Source organism: Meles meles, chromosome 7 (genome assembly GCF_922984935.1).
Source record: "Meles meles chromosome 7, mMelMel3.1 paternal haplotype, whole genome shotgun sequence".
NCBI lineage: Eukaryota > Metazoa > Chordata > Mammalia > Carnivora > Mustelidae > Meles > Meles meles.
Window position 1 is genome coordinate 78,188,516 of NC_060072.1, and position 16,998 is coordinate 78,205,513.

Below are 16,998 nucleotides of genomic sequence, written 5' to 3' on the forward strand. Positions count from 1 at the left end.
GCACACAAATCAGGCAGGAAGTTGTATCTGGTAATTCTCTACTTCCTGCCCATCACTGTGCTTGGTGCTCTATAAACTTCATCTCATTCAATCCTCACAACTCAGCAAGGCAGGTATTACTATTCCCATTTTTGCAATCAAAACATTAAGATTTAGAGAAGTTAAGAAATTTGCCCAAGGTGACCCAGGTAATAAGGCACAGAACTCTTATTCAAAACCTGGTCAGTCTCCCTAAAATGCCTTATCCTCATTCATATGCAAAGTACTTTAGTAGAAATCCTGAAAGGCTTTGTATGAGGTGGCAATATTACTTCATTAACTGATTCACCTATTTTTCTGTCATCCCTCTCTTTTCACTTCACTGCCTATATGTCTTTCCCTGGATTTCAAATATAGTCCCATAAAAAAAAGAAAAAAATATTTTAGTAAAGCAAAAACACTTTTGTTAATCTTGATACAGCATCTTCAGAACAATTCATCACAAATACTGGCATTCTTTCTTTTATTATCTTTTGATTAACTTATGTATATTTTTAAAGTCTTCTTAAATGAATAAATTCTCAAAACCACCTTTTAGAGATAGAGAAAAGCAGAAATTAGCTTAAATCCTTAAATCCAGTAGTTTGTACTAACCATCTCCCTCCTCTCTTCTTTCTCAGCTGTCTGTCTCCTCTCTCCTGTCCTTACTGCATGTATATAACCAGCACTATTCAGAGATATCAGAATAAACTCCTATTTAGCTTAATAAAGGTACAAATGGTTACATATGGAAATATTTACAGGCATTTGTATCAACACGAAACCGTATACACACAAATTTCCTTGCTCTCAGTTCAAAGGGCACATAAGTAATAACACCCAAATAGCAATGAATACATAAAATAAAAGGAACTTGGAGATAATTCTAGAATTGGGGGAGCAAATATGGAAGACAACTCTAGAGCATTTTGCAGTGCCAGAAAGTAAGGAAATGCTTAAAAATAAAAGGCACAATGATGGAAGTATGTCAAAAAGACATAAGGGTCAACTAAAAGAGCTTCTAGTGTCCAAGCCTGAACAATTTATGCAACAAAATAAAGTATACTGGATTATAGCCCAAGGTATAAAGTAAATATCCATGAGTCATACAGATGCAAATATGTGACAGAATAAATAAATGGAAGAGAACAGAGAAATCTCTCAGGTAGAATTATAAATAATTTATGTAGATATTTGTCCTCAAAGAGGTGGAGCTTTACTTCCACACCTTAAGCAAGGGTTGCACTGAGATTCATTTCCAAACGGTACAACACAGAACAGGTGTGACGGAAGAGTGACTTGACCACAGAGAAACCGAACACTGAGGATCAAAGTCAACATGAGCAGTGATTAAGTCATGTGGACAGGAGGTACCTTTGACATATGTAATGAAAATGGTCCTTGGGGTCTTCCTCCCAAAAAATCATAACGCCAGTTCATGAGAAAAATATGAGATAAATCCCAGTTGAAGAACTTTCCACAAAATACCTGACCAGGGTTCTTTACATCTATGAGAGTCATCAGAATCAAGGAAGGTCTGAGACACTGTCATGGTCTAGAGGAGTCTAGGGAACATGATGATTAAATGTAATGTAATATCTTAAATAGGATCCTGGAAGAGCAAAAAGGTCATTAGGAAGAGCTAATGAAATTTGGAGAAAGTACGAGGTTTGGTTAAAAATAATGTATAAATGTCAGTTCATTAATTCAGCAAAAGCACCATACTAAGAAAAGACAAGGAAAACTGGGTGTGGGGCATATAGAATTCTCTGTATTATCTTTGCAATTTTTCTATAAATCTATAAGTATTCTAAACAATGTTTAATTTTTTAAAAAGACAACTGGCAAGAGAGGATTTATCAGAAATGTAGTTACAGTATGCTACTTATATTTCTATAGTAAACCAAAGTTACAGTCACATTAATGTAAATAATGATTATAAAATTCATAAGTAATAGATCTATATTGTGGTGGTGGAAGTAGTTATATGAAACTTACAGTAAAGCACAGAAGAAAAATCCATATTTATCAGCTAAATTCTCACTTTCCACAGCTATAACACATATTATCTAAAATTAGTAAGAAATAACCATATAAACATCTTCAAAGAGAGTAAACTGTTTGCTCTATGGAACAAGAGAACAGTAGATAAGATAGCTGGGACACTGTACTTTTTAATATAATAAGCTTTTTAGACTACTTGATTTAAAAAAAAAAAACAAAAATAAGGGGCACCTGGGTGGCTCAGTGGGTTAAGCCGCTGCCTTCGGCTCAGGTTGTGATCTCAGGGTCCTGGGATCAAGTCCTGCATCGGGCTCTCTGCTCAGCAGGGAGCCTGCTTCCCTCTCTCTCTCTCTGCCTGCCTCTCTGCCTACTTGTGATCTCTCTCTGTCAAATAAATAAATAAAATCTTTAAAAAAAATAAAATAAAATAAAAACAAGTTGGGGCATCTGATGCTTTCATTAATTTTTAAAGATAAAAATTTTAAAAAGAAAAAAAGAATTGAGCAAATTGATTTATGACCTACAGCAAGATTAAATAATTTGCTATTAAGTAGTAGAATCAGAATAGAAACTATTCTGCATCAGCTCAGAGTTCATGTGCTTGACTTTATGCTAAACTTTTTCATGTGGCTGAGCAGATAAAATAGTATCACTGTGCTATAGGAAACAGTTAATGAACTGTAGATATTGTTATAACTAAATGCTGATATATCTTATTTGAAGAACTTCTTGCTGAAAAAGAATCAGTTACTCTTAACTCTTCTGCCTTCCATCTATTTTTTTTTTCCCAATTAAATGTCAATATAAAGACAACCATTCATTAACTGGTAAACTGTTAAAGTTACTGGTATGGAAATTTACCCATAAAGGAATGAATTTGAGATTTTTGATGTTATCTTACAGGACTTACGTCAACTACCCTAGAAATGTGTGTAGTCGACACAGTATGCATCAAATTATCTTCTCTCAAAGAAAATCTTGTAGCTAATTTTATTAAACAACAGATTGAACTTGGAATTGTTAATTTCAATTTTAAAATGGCAACTGTCTCTGCCCAAATCTGTCTTGCTTATACAAGTAATCTGTAGTTTATACAGAGATTACTGACAGCTTAGAAGTTGAATAAGGCTTTATCTGTTCTCTTCTCTTCCATTTACAGTTCATCAAAAATTAAACAGAATTACCACATGACCCAGAAATGTCACTTCTGGGAATATACCCAAAAAAACTAAAACTAGGGACTCAGACAGATATTTCTACACCCATTTTCACAGTAGCATTATTCACAATAGCCCAACGGTGGAAGCAACCCAAGTGCTGATTGAAAGATGAATGGATAAGCAAAATGTAGTAGTGCATAATACACACATGTACGTAAAACAGAGTATTATTCAGCCTTAAGAAGCAAATTCTGACATATGCTATGTGTATGAACCTCAAGAGCATTATGCTAACTGAAAGAAACCACTCACAAAAGACAAATACTGGATGATTCCACATAGATGCAGTATCTAGAGCAGTCAAACTCAAAGAGACAGAAAGTGAATGGTGTTGCCAGGGGCTAGAGGTGGGGTGGGGGAATGAATGGGAAGTTATTATTAATGGGTACAGAGTTTCAGTGATGCAAAATGAAAAGAGTTCTGGGGAGATGGTGGTAACGACAGCACAATATTATAAAGATACTTAGTACTACTGAACTGTAACATTTAAAATGTAAATTTCATGTTGTCTATTTTACCATAATTGGAAAAAAAATTAATTCCAACTTTCCAAGTTAAGTGATCCTTTAGTAAATACTGTTAACCCTAATTTATCTGTAGTTACTTAACACCATCCTTTTGCTAGAAACAAATTAGATAATAGAGGAAAGTATGTTTACCTTTTGGGATTTTTAAAAAATCACTGAAGGACTAACAGAAAAAAAAAGCCTATGGTTCTGGTCTGAAGAGATCTCTAAATAGAAGTAACTGATTGCTTTATAGTTTAAAGAATAGATGAAGGGAGGGGTCAAATTCATCTGGGGTTTTTCCATGTGGACAACAACATATTCTTCATCTGGAGATAGACTGCACTTAACACTGATAACAGGCATCTGAGGTCTCCCAGTAATCCTGAATGATAGTTTGCAGTCTATGTGGGTATGTAGCTGCAAAGGTGGGTGGCTGTGGGGATCATCACCTCTAAAAAAACAACTCAGAAAGTGGGACCCTAAATTAGAGATTCTCAAAGCGCAATCCTAGACCATAAGTGATTCTCAAAGGACAGCCTGAAAGAAGTGTCAGCATCATGGAAAACTTGTTAGATATACAAATCCCTGGATCCACCTCAGACCTCAGGGCACAGGGCCCAGCAGTCTGTTTTAACAAGCTCTCCCAGATGTGACTTTAAAAAAAAATTTTTTTTATTAGATTTTATTTATTTGACAAAGAGAGAGAGATCACAAGTAGGCGGAGAGAGAGGGGGAAGCATGCTCCCTTCTGAGCAGAGAGCCCAATGCAGGGCTCAATCCCAGGACCCTGAGATCACAACCTGAGCCGAAGGTAGAGGCTTAACCTATTGAGCCACCCAGGCACCCCTTAAAAATTTTTTTACTTAAATTCAATTAACACATAATGATTTGTTTCAGGGTAAAGTTCTGTGATTCCTGTAGGTGATTCTGATGCACACTAACCACTGCTCCAAGCTAAAGGACATGTTACCACCAAAAGCTGTATTTTATTAACATATAATGTATTATTTGTTCCATGGGTACAGGTCTGTGATACATAAGGCTTACACACTTCACAGCACTCACGATAGCACATACCCTCCCCAGTGTCCATAACCCAGCCACCCCATCCCTACCCACCCCCCAATAACCCCCAGCAATCCTCAGTTTGTTTCCTGAGATTAAGAGTCCTTTATGGTTTGTCAGCTCTCCAGAGCTCCACACTGGCTGCATATCAGCATCACTAGAAACTTCTGAGTTTGGGTCCCAGCTCACAGAGTCTGATTTAAAGATTTAATTTATTTATTTGAGAGCAAGAGAGAGAGCACACACAGGGAGCAGAGGGAAGAGAGATGCAAACTCTCGCTAAGCAGGGAGCCCACAGTAGGGCTCGATCCCAGAACCCTGAGATCCTGACCTGAGCTCAAGGCAGATGCTTACCCAACCAAGCCACCCAGGCGCCCCCTCACAGAGTCTTATTGAACAGATTTTGCTTGTCAGTTTAGATTCCTAGTATTCCAATCTTATGTCAATGTTATGTCTTTAAATGATTTTATAACCCCAAACAGGGTTAAAAATTTAGGAAAGAAAAACAGTGTATGAATGCTTTAACTCTAAAAATACTCACCTTCCTGCCCAATAAACATATATTAATAACTAAAACAACCATTAGAATTAGCTAATACTTAGGGGGAAATTTAAAGTTGAAATCAGTAACAGAGGACTATGCTAAAACTACAAGGGTTAGACAAGTTCACTGGAAGAAACAGGATAAAAAATTATTTTTTCCATAAAGAAATTTTGAAATATGTAAGTTATAACATAGAGTTGAAAGAAATGGACTCTGCAACTCAGATACACCTGTGTGAGAGCTTTCGACTCTGTCATCTGTCAGCACTAACATTTTGGCTAGTTCCTTTTTCTTTCCTAAACCTCCACTTCTCCTTTGTAAAACAGTCAATATTATGAGCCCACATCAAGAGGTGGAAGGACTAAACAAAGCATGTAACTTAGCACAGTAATTGGCACACAGCTTATGCTCAAGTAAGTGTAGACTTATTCCTAAGAAGAAAATCATATTAAAATGAGAATATAGTAATAGAACAATGAATACATTCTTGGAGTCTGGTAAAATGTATTTTCTGATATTCTTTTTTTTTAATTTTAAAAACATTTTTATTAACATATAATGTATTATTAGCCCAGGGGTAGAGGTCTGTGAATCCTCAGGCTTACACACTTCACCGCACTCACCATAGCACATACCCTCCCCAATGTCCATAATCCAACTACCCTCTCCCACCCTCCTCCCCCCCATCCCACCTTGTTTTTTTTCTGATATTCTAAGCTAAGAAAAAAAAAAGTATTAAGATAATAGCAATACTGTGAAGGTAGGGGGAAGTTCTCCACAGCTTATGTGTAGCAAATACAGTTAGGTATAAACACTATACTCACCCCGCTTTCCCTGTCCATGAAAGCAGTCAGATGTTCACTCAGTCTCTCTTTAGGGAAGTACTTCACAAGAGTTTTAACTCATGCCTATCTTGTCTGCTAGACAGTATTCGAATGTGGATAACAGACTCTTATTCTCTTAGATACCAAGATCATATTATTCATATCTTCATTAAGGTAATTGCTAATAATGAAAATAAATTCCCACCTGAGTATCTATAATGTTATAGCAGATACACATGTACTTCTGATTTTTCAAGTCTGCAGCAGAAGGTCATTAATCAGTTTTCTTATTCCTGAGGAAGATGAGCCAAATCTTCTAATGAGCAAATGGACGTGTGTATCCCACAAGTCATTCACTTTCTTTTTTGCTAAACCTTCCTCAATATAAGAATTTCTTGAAACTACTGAACCCACTCCCGTCTACTGCCATGTGGCTGAGAAGTGGCCGGTGTGCACATTCACAAGCACATACTGGGGGCAGGGGTAGAGGAGGGGGGGCAGAGGGAAGTCATTCATTCATGTGTTATTAGAAACAGCAGATAGGATAAGGGACTAGTATCCAAAATCTATAAAGAACTTACCAAACTCAACACCCAAAGAACAAACAATCCACTCAAAAATGGCCAGAAGGCACGTACAGACATTTCTGCAAAGAAGACACCCAAATGGCCAATAGACACATGAAAAAGTGCTCCACATCACTTGGCAGCAGGGAAATGCAAATCAAAACCACAGTGAGATATCACCTCACACCAGTCAGAATGGCTAAAATTAACAAGTCAGGAAATGACAGATGTTGGTGAGGATGTGGAGAAAGGGGGAACCCTCCTGCACTGTTAGTGGGAATGCAAGCTGGTGTAGCCACCCTGGAAAACAGTACACAAGTTCCTCAAGAAGTTGAAAATAGAGCTATCCCATGATTCAGCAATCACACTGGGTATTTACACCAAAAATACAAATATAGTGATCTGAAGGGGCACATGCACCCAAATGTTTACAGCAGCAATGTCCACAATAGCCAAATTATGGAAAGAACCTAGATGTTCATCAACAGATAAATGGATAAAGATGTGGTATACACACACACACACACACACACACACACACACACACACAATGGAATACTATGCAGCCATCAAAATCCCCCGAAATCCTGTAATTTGCTACGATGTGGATGGAACTAGAGGGTATTATGCTAAGCAAAATAAGTCAATAAGAGAAAGACAATTATCATATGATCTCTCTGATATTAGGAATTTGAGAGGCAGGGCATGGGGTCATAGAGGGTAGGAGGGAAAAAAAATGAAACAAGATGGGACCAGGGAGGGAGAAAAACTGTAAGAGACTCTTAATTTCAGGAAACAGACTGGGGGTTGCTGCGGAGTGGAAAGGAGGGATAGGGTGGCTGGGTAATGGACACTGGGGAGGTATGTGCTATGGTGAGTGCTGTGAATTGTGTAAGGCTGATGATTCACAGACCTGCACCTCTGGAGCAAATAAAACATTATGTGTTAATTAAAAAGAAAGAAAGAAAAGAAAGAAAGACAGCTGATAGAATTACTGGTAATTTTTACTTTCTTAATAATTTAAGTCATTCTTCAAACTTTCTATAATAAGCATGTATTACTTTCAAAACGTGAAAATATTAAGAATAGGTCTTACTTGATAACAAAAAGTCAACAGTTCATGAAGAAATGAAAATAAAAGAATAGATGTTCTGGAGCTTGGTAAGTTCCTTTGACTACTTAAAAAAATAAAAACATAAAAATTAACTGTGATTGCCTATCACAAAAATATTTTAATTATAATTATGCCTAAAATTTTTTCTTAAAGCATTATTAAAATTAAGCATGCCAGGGCACCTGGGTGGCTCAGTCATTAAGCATCTGCCTTCGGCTCAGGTCATGATCCCAGCATCCTGGGATTGAGCCCTGCATCAGGCTCCCTGCTCAGTAGAGAGCCTGCTTCTCCCTCTCCTACTCCCCGTTTGTATTCCCTCTCTCACTGTGTCACTCTCTATCAAATAAATAAAATAAAGTAAGAAATCCTTAAAAAATATTAGAAAATTGATTCCATTTACTATAGCACCAAGAACCATAAGATACCTGGGAATAAACCTAACCAAAGAGGTTAAGGATCTGTACTCGAGGAACTACAGAACACTCATGAAAGAAACTGAAGAAGACACAAAAAGATGGAAGACCGTTCCATGCTCTTGGAACGGAAGAATTGGATTGGAAGAATCAACATTGTTAAAATGTCTATACTGCCTAGAGCAATCTATACTTTTAATGCCATTCCGATCAAAATTCCACCGGTATTTTTCGAAAAGCTGGAGCAAATAATCCTAAAATTTGTATGGAATCAGAAGAGATCCCAAATTGCTAAGGAAATGGTGAAAAACAAAAACAAAACTGGCAGCATCATGTTACCTGATTTCAAGCTTTACTACAAAGCTGTGATCACCAAGACAGCGTGGTACTGGCATAAAAACAGACACACAGACCAGTGGAACAGAGTGGAGAGCCCAGATATGGACCCTCAACTCTATGGTCAAATAATCTTCGACAAAGCAGGAAAAAATATACAATGGAAAAAAGACCGTCTCTTCAATAAACGGTGCTGGGAAAACTGGACAGCGATATGTAGAAGAATGAAACTCGACCATTCTCTTACACCGTACACAAAGATAAACTCGAAATGGATAAAAGACCTCAACATGAGACAGGAATCCATCAGAATCCTAGAGGAGAACATAGGCAGTAACCTCTTCGATATCAGCCACAGCAACTTCTTTCAAGATATGTCTCCAAAGGCCAAGGAAACAAAAGCGAAAACGAACTTTTGGGACTTCATCAAGATCAAAAGCTTCTGCACAGCAAAGGAAACAGTCAACAAAACAAAGAGGCAACCCGCGGAATGGGAGAAGATATTTGCAAATGACAGTACAGACCAAAGGTTGATACCCAGGATCTATAAAGAACTCCTCAAACTGAACACACACAAAACATAATCAGATCAAAAAATGGACAGAAGATATGAACAGACACTTCTCCAATGAAGACATACAAATGGCTATCAGACACATGAAAAATTACTCATCATCACTAGCCATCAGGGAGATTCAAATTAAAACCACATTGAGATACCACCTAACACCAGTTAGAATGGCCAAAATTAGCAAGACAGGAAAGAATGTGTGTTGGAGAGGTTGTGGAGAAAGGGGAACCCTCTTACCCTGTTGGTGGGAATGCAAGTTGGTGCAGCCACTTTGGAGAACAGTGTGGAGATTCCTCAAGAAATTAAAAATAGGGGCACCTGGGTGGCTCAGTGGGTTAAGCCGCTGCCTTCGGCTCAGGTCATGATCTCAGGGTCCTGGGATGGAGTCCCGCATCGGGTTCTCTGCTCAGCAGGGAGCCTGCTTCCCTCTCTCTCTCTGCCTGCCTCTCTGCCTACTTGTGATCTCTCTGTCAAATAAATAAATAAAATCTTAAAAAAAAAAGAAAAGAAATTAAAAATAGAGCTTCCCTATGACCCTGCAATTGCACTACTGGGTATTTACCCCAAAGATACAGATGTAGTGAAAAGAAGAAGAGCCATCTGTACCCCAATGTTTATAGCAGCAATGGCCAAGGTCGCCAAACTGTGGAAAAAACCAAGATGCCATTCAACGGACGAATGGATAAGGAAGATGTGGTACATATACACAATGGAGTATCATGCCTCCAACAGAAAGGATGAATACCCAACTTTTGTAGCCACATGGACGGGACTGGAAGAGATTATGCTGAGTGAAATAAGTCAAGCAGAGAGAGTCAAGTATCATATGGTTTCACTTATTTGTGGAGCATAACAAAGAACATGGAGGACATGGGGAGATGGAGAGGAGAAGGGAGTTGAGGGAAATTGGAAGGGGAGATGAACCATGAGAGACTATGGACTCTGAAAAACAACCTGAGGATTTTGAAGGGGCGGGGGGTGGGAGGTTGGGGAACCAGGTGGAGGGCAATAGAGAGGGCACGTATTGCATGGAGCACTGGGTGTGGTGCAAAAACAATGAATACTGTTACGCTGAAAATAAATAATTAATTAATTAATTAAAAAATTTTTGGAGAAAAAAATAAATGAAAAGCAAAATTACCAATAGTTCTTTTACCGAAAGAAGTCACTGGTAACACTATTTTCCTCACATCCAGCCCCTCTCTATGAAGAAGTACATTGCAGTCATGCTGTTGGACATAACTGTTATCTTGTTTTTTTTTCAGTCTGTGTCATGAGGTTTTAAAACATAAGGTCATAGGAACTTTTAAAAGTTATTACCAACCCTTTGTAAAATAATTCTGTAGTGTTCTGACTTATACAGTTTATTTTGTAACATATATACTGCCGGCAATAAATTCTTTTGGTTTAAAAAATAAATAAAATAAAATATACATACTGTTAAAAAAAAAAATTAAGCATGCCTCCAGAAAGGAGACTGACATGATTTATATCCTAACAAGGTAGTGGGGAATGTTACTTAACTTCTCTATCAATTTTTACAACCATAAAATGAGAATATCAATTTCTTAAGTTTGCTATAAGAATTTAAAGGAAGGGCCCCTGGGTGGCTCAGTCAGTTAAGCATCTGACTCTTGATCTCAGTGTCGCGGGTTCAAGCCCAGTGTTGAGCTCCAAGCTGGGTAGGGAGCTTACTTGGAAAAAAACAAAAAACAAAACAAAACAAAAAAAAGAAAAAAAAACAAAAAACTGGGGCACCTGGCTCGTTCAGTCATTAAGTGTCCACCTTCAGCTCAGGTTGTGATCCCAGGGTCCTGGGATCGAGTCCTACATTGGGCTCCCTGCTCAGTGGGAGGCCTGCTTCTCCCTCTCCCATTCCCTCTACTTGTATTCCCTATCTTGCTGTCTCCCTCTCTGTCAAATAAATAAAATCTTAAAAAAAAAAATTAAAGGGAAATATGGGTACAACCCCTCACATACAAAAGCCAGTAAATAAGGATAGTATAATTACTGAAGTGAAGAAACATTGTCCAAATAAGTTAGATAGGAGGGAGGGGATCAGCCCTTAAGTTTTCTACTTATAGAAGTGAGCCATATCTACTTTACACTTATAACACACAATGGAATTTACAGGAAAACTTAGATTTTAAATCTAAGCCTTTTCCACTTGTTAGGAATGAAATAGCATCCAAAGTTCTAAAGTGTTATACCAAATATAATTCAAAAGAAGTACTCATTCAAAACATTTAAGAAAGTATATTAATAATTGTTTTTAAATTTTAGAATAAATTTACTAACATATCTGCTAAAATAATTCCTTATAAAGATAACACACTTTTGTTCTTTGAAACTTTGTTACAAAAGTAGAAGCAATAGAGAAACCAAAAGGCTTTTATTAAAGTAGCAGAAGCAGGAGAGGTTGCAGAGGAAGCTCCAGGGGAAAAATACTTAAGAGTATAGAGAAAAGAATTAATCCTTCACGTCATATGGTGACATCTAAGATACCTTCCGTGTCATAAAGTTTTGATTCTATGACTTTTGTCCTATATACTATGTAGATTAGAAAGATCCTACCACGGAAACAAATGAACAAAGACCTCCCTGCAGTGCTAGGATATGGAAGGTCTGCAGTTCTACTTCCAGGGCTTTAAGGAAAAACGTATGTACAAGAGTCATTGCACACGGAGAGCAAAAACTTAATGTCCACTAACAGAGGAACAGATAAATAAAATGGAATGTATCCGTACCTATCATATCATATCATAGAGCATATCATAGAGTATATCCTAGAGCAACTAAAAATGAACTAATTTACACAAGATTTAAATTTTGTATAATTTGACTACAGAAAAGCAAACAAGTAACTAAACAGTACATGCAGTATGATACCACAACTAGAGAAAATCTGCCCGTGTGTGTGTGTGTGTGTGTGTGTGTGTGTGTGTGTGTCTGTCTGTCTGTCTGTCTCTCTCTCTCTGGACGGGTAGGTTCCAAGTCCATAGGACATGGAAAAGCAGGAATTTAGCTTTACCTGGAATGTTCTCACCTTTTAATGGGAGGCAGCACTTGTATATTACATGCTAAGCACTTTAAAAGAAAGAAGAGAGCATGATGTCTTCCATCATAAATGTTGAATCCTTTCTTTCCCTAGCCAAGTAAGGTATCTACAGCTATAAATTTGGGGGACACTATTTGCAAAAATGTGACAGAAAATGGAAAACAAACCATCATAAAGTATTTATGAATGTTAATAAAAAATGGCAAGGGTTAATTTATATTAAAGGGGTATCTACTCTCCTCTCCCCACCCCCCTTAACAAGGTCAGGATTTAAAGCTCCAGAAGTCAGCTCTCAGATCTAACTCAGGACAAGATAGTATCATGCTCAAAACCCATCCTCAAATCACCCAGACTGACAAGTATCTCTCACTTCAGCTCTAACAGAATTATGAAATTAAGTGATTTAGCTACGCTTCTGATATTTTCTGTTTAGACTTACTTAATTCTGAAAGACTATGACACATTACCTCTAATCTATCTAGCCACATGGAAAATTCAAAGGAGAAAATACATGAACTAAAAAGGAAGCAAATTACTCTTCAGCACTTCAGTACTGAATCTGGCAAGAGACAGACCTTATGCTGGTGTTTGTGGAATCGAGACCTAAAGGAGTATCTTCTTAAGATATAAGGTGGTGTTCAGCAAGGAAAATTATTCAGACTTCACCGAGCTGAGAGCTGTTTGGCTCCACAAGTGACAAAAGCAGAATATCTAATTATGTTCTTTTTAGTTTCTCATAAGGAAAATACAGTAGAAGCCCTGCTGTCTGAGGCACTGATTGCTGGGAAAGTCCTCTAAAGTTACATTCCTGAATCCAACAACTTGTATCATCCTCAAATATATGAAGAGCATCCATTCGACAATACTGTAATGTAGGACACAACCTTTTCTTGGAGCATGAATCAGCTAGCTAAAGTATTGTCTTTCTGGCAAAAATCACGGATGTAATTATATATAATCTCTATAAAGTACAGTAAAAACTCAATGCAGAATCTAAATTTAATGATTCTTTCCCAAATCCTTTAGATTCATCTTGCCTACAGTTAATTAAAGGGCAACTTTCTTTAATGGCACCTTTACTGAATCTTTCCAAAGCATGCAACTTAGATTGTCACTGAAATCTCTCCCCTTTTCAGTATTTTCTTTTCCTAAAGTTCTGTAGCAGTTGATTATACTGCATAATTACAGCAAGCAGCACAATGGGCATCAACAGATTTGGGAACAAACCCAAATGACGTGGTAAACTGACAGCACAACAGGTGTCCGATGTACAAGGGCATCATGGAAAGTCACCCATCACCTCTGAGTGTGGTCTGCTTTAGAGAAGGTTTTAAGAGGGTAAGGGGGCTGCCAGTTAATTGGCTAAGTGTGAGAAGAGGGAGTGCCTGAGGAAAGCATGTCTGCATTGCACCTCATGCAATGTTAGATTACACTTAGTAATCACCAGATCTGTTCTTCAGTCTGCATATGGTAAGGAAATCAACAACCTAAGATCTGGGCTGCACCCGCGGGTTCAACTAACCCTGAGCAACTTCCCTGGGCCAGTACCAAGTGTTGGAGATACAGATAATGGGTTATGCAGGATTTCTCAACAACAACAGTGTTGAAATTTAGGGCCCCCAAATTCTTTGTGGTGGGGGCTATCCTGTGCATTTGTGGGATTAAACATCCTATTACACTCTAGATGCCAGTAGCACTTCACCTGCGCTGGGACAACGAACCGTGTCTTCGGACATTGGTAAATGTCCACTAGGGGGCAAAATTGTTCCTGATTGAGAACCACTGAGTTAGGATGGAGCAGGAGCTTTTCAGCATCTAGTAAACTTTGTTGGGACTCCAGATCCATCAAGATCTTTTTTTTTTTTTTTCCTTTTCTTTTAACAAGTGGGCAGAGAGGCAGGCAGAGAGAGAGAGGAGGAAGCAGGCTCCCCGCCAAGCAGAGAGCCCGATGCAGGGCTCGATCCCAGGACCCTGAGATCATGACCTGAGCCGAAGGCAGAGGCTTAACCCACTGAGCCACCCAGGCGCCCAATCCATCAAGATCTTTGTTGGCTTGTCTGAAATTCAGAGAAGCAACCTGCTAATGGCCAGAACTGGCTGCGTGATTCATAGGGCTATAATAAAGGACATAATGAAAATGTGGGCCCCTCATTCAAAAATCACTAGGAATTTCAAGACTGTAACAGCAGAGCATTATTAAGCCAAGCATGGGGCCCTGAGCTATTGCAGAAGGAACACATCCATAAAGCCACCGTGCCAATGGTAACTAGTCACAGGCAGGAGAGGAGTACCCGTACCAATAACCTGAGATTCCAGGGGTTCTTTCTACTAAATTCAGAGTCACTTTAATACCTATTAGATCTCAATGAGTCAAGAGGTTTTAATATTTCAGGTCTCTAATTATTCCTTATCACATTTTTTCACTAATAGCCCCTATACACAGAAAAAAATGTAACACATAATAGTGAATTAACCTTTCACCTCGATTTTTTTTAAAAATCAGATTTTCAACAGAAACCTGCTAAATTAGATTGACAGTTCAAATTATAGGACCATGAAATCATTTGTGCTTTATTAAAAACAAAACCATGAGGAGTTTATTATGTTTTATTAGCAGCATCTGTCTCCTGTCTTGAATGCTAAAGAAGATATTAATGATGTTCTTTTGCCATTTGGGAACAGACAGACAGTCTTTCCTCAAAAATTACTCTTGGCAATGGATTCTTTAAATTATCCTTGCCATTTGGCAGGGGTTTTTTTTGACTCCAGGTGTGGAAATTAGCATTGTGCTTATAGTATGATCAAGGGAAATATAACCACTTAGTATAAAATGTCAGAATGTGTGTGGCTTAAAGAAGTGATGTTTCTATTTTTCTACTGCAGGTGTGTAACCATCATGAACCTCAAATCTGGCTCAGCTATCATCAGTTTGGTCCTACCTGCTCAAGATCACTATGATGTACTTGCCTCTATCTTTTATTTCTTTCCCTTTGCCTTTTATAACATTCTTCCAAATGTAAACAAGGAAGATAAGGTAACATAAAGTTTCTTCCAAACACAAGTAGCTGGTTAGTACTTTGGTTTGGTAACGTTCCCAGGAACAGATCACAAGCTTCCCAACAAGGGTTTGGAATCCAATTTTACGATCCCAGAACAGGGAGTGTCCAGGACGTCACTCTTGAGCAGCGGAAGACGTGCACCTCTGAAACACAGGCTGAATGACAATGCTACTAGGAGGACTTGCTGGGTAACGTCTGACAGATGTCGCTTCTAATTCTGTGCTTTCCAGTTTCTAACCTCAAAGGTGTTAGTAAGAAAAATTCCTTCTAAAGAGATTTCAGTGATCCTTCAGACATAAGGAGACACTAACAAAATATGGAATGGCAGCTACAGATAAAAAAAAAAAGTTTTAAACACATGATCAGAAGAAATATACAAAGGATAGCGACTAAGAAACTGTTTGCAAAGAGGGTAGCCCAAATCATCAAGGGTTTTTACTAAATAATGGGGAAACAAAAGTGAGTAAAATGATTTGCTACCTGTTAGGCTGAGCGAGGTCTAAACTTTACAAGAGAGTGGAAGGGATGGATTGACGCTTTTTTGGAGCAGAGAATCCCACTTCCCACCCTCTTCCCCATGCTTAGAATGTGACAGGCAATCAAGAAATATTGATCGAGTGAATGCAATCAGTTAACACCTCAAATAAGGTGAAGGAAAAGAAGATGCTTTTTAAGAAATATAACATAAATTGACACATAGTGGATTAGAATCTGACTTCTCATTCCTTATATGAAACCTGCTTTTAAGAATGCAGAAAGTATGCAAATTAATTACTTTTAGCACACCACTGGTTACTCTGTTGGTAGGCTAACCATGATAATAATTAATACTTTTACAGACCTTATAATGTGCCACACACAGTTCTCATAGCTTCACCCATTCAATTATTCACTCTTCCAAATAATTCTCTGGGACAGACATTGTAAGCATCTGCATGTTACAGGAGAGGAGAGTGAAGCGCAAAGAGGTCCACTAAATTGCCTAAAGTTGCAGAGCTGTGACTAAAAGCCAGGCAGTCTGTTTCTAGAGTCCACGGTCTTAAACTCTTACTATGCCACACACGTAAAGAAAACAACAGCATAAAAAACAGGCAAAAAGCATCGCTTTCCTGTTCTTACTCATAACGAGCATGTCATAATTTCACAAATCTAGGGAAAAATTGAACTTTTTTATGCTGCCAATACAGTATAAGGCTGTCCTTTGGCCAACTCAGAGCAAAACAAGATGAATGGTTTGTTTTTTTTTCAATACAGGGGAAGGGCTAAAGATCTTTTTGTTTTTTTATTACTGTCTGTGACTCCTTTTGCTTCTTTTCATGTCTTTCCAGCAGTCTTTCCCAAACTCTTCTAAAAGGAATTACAGCAAAAATGTGTGCATTGTATCCTCAGCCCTAATTCACAGACACCGTTTTGAACAGCAGCTGCTTCTTTGAAAGCGGCCGCTATAAACACATGTTGCGTTAACTCTGGCAACCTGTGGTACTTCAGAAGTTCAACTGAGATGCTTGGTCCCTTCTCCCTCTCAGCCTACCTGGTCTCTGGGGAACTGCTGACACATTCAGAGTGCCTAACAAAAGAGAATATCATATGGAAATATGATGTTTAAAGGAAATAGCTTCATTTTTTATGTTTAACCCTTATAAAATTAAGAAAACCCTGAGAGTCTTCCTAAAATAGCTACAACGGTAGGTGTGTCT

The 16,998-nt window shown here is 38.1% G+C and overlaps 1 protein-coding gene across 1 annotated transcript in view; it reads right to left on the bottom strand.

The window, feature by feature from the left end:
• The window catches only part of SLC2A13 (solute carrier family 2 member 13), a 392,202-nt gene that overhangs the window by 267,258 nt on the left and 107,946 nt on the right, over positions 1–16,998 (bottom strand). The gene's annotated exons all lie outside the window — the stretch shown is intronic.